At 43.2% G+C, this 825-nt stretch overlaps 1 non-coding gene across 1 annotated transcript; it reads left to right on the forward strand.

Annotated features, from left to right (window-relative positions):
* The first annotated feature begins 491 nt into the window (after positions 1 to 491).
* On the forward strand, positions 492 to 597 carry LOC132604786 (small nucleolar RNA R71). The gene has a single exon (XR_009568886.1). It is a non-coding gene; the product is annotated as a small nucleolar RNA R71 (small nucleolar RNA).
* The last annotated feature ends 228 nt before the right edge of the window (positions 598 to 825 follow it).

Genomic DNA, 825 nt, shown 5'->3' on the forward strand with positions numbered 1-825 from the left:
GATTGTATGACCCCTGCCCTTGTTGGGGTCGCCAGTATCGCTAAGTTGGCACGGGAATTTCCCCCTTCGCTATGTAATCTGCATACTGAACATTCTCAACTTGTCGAGGAGGGCCCTCTTGTTATGGACCCTCATGGACTTAGTACATGCCAGGCGGCATGCCTGAGATATGTTCACAAACATTTACCTTCTTCACTTCTTTCTCATCAAGCCTCTTTGTTAATAAAGAGAGACTAGTGGCCAATTGTGCCAATGTCTGCTGCGTTTCCTGGCTATCTTTCACAATGTTTTAAATGAACTGTGTTCCAATTGATAGTCCATCAGAATTACTTGAATGCCATGCTTGGCTGTGAGTAGTCAATCGGTTAAGTATATCAGTAATAGTAGCATAGGACTTGTTCATGAAACACTCGCTGGCAGCATTATTAGCTATTGCTTGGGTCATAGGATCCAAACCTCTGTAAAACTTCTCCTTCAAAATCTGTTCTTGAAAACCGTGGTTTGGACTCCTATCCAAATATTCCTTGTAACTCTCCCAAGCTTCAAAAATTTGTTCCCCATTACGTTGTTTGAATTCGTAAATCTGATTACGAATTTCAGCCCTTTTACTCGGGGGGTACCACTTCCTGAGAAAAACTCTGACCATCTCTTCCCATGTAGCAATAGAGTTCCGAGGCAGCTTTATGAACCATTTCTTGCTTCTCCGGCTAACGAATATTTGAAGAGTTTCAGCTGGACTGCTTCTTGAGTCACACCCAGTTGGATTTGCTGAGAGCACACATCCAGAAAGTTTGTTATATGTTGGTGAGGGTCATCATCGACTGC

This window comes from Lycium barbarum, chromosome 7, assembly GCF_019175385.1.
Source record: "Lycium barbarum isolate Lr01 chromosome 7, ASM1917538v2, whole genome shotgun sequence".
Lineage (NCBI taxonomy): Eukaryota > Viridiplantae > Streptophyta > Magnoliopsida > Solanales > Solanaceae > Lycium > Lycium barbarum.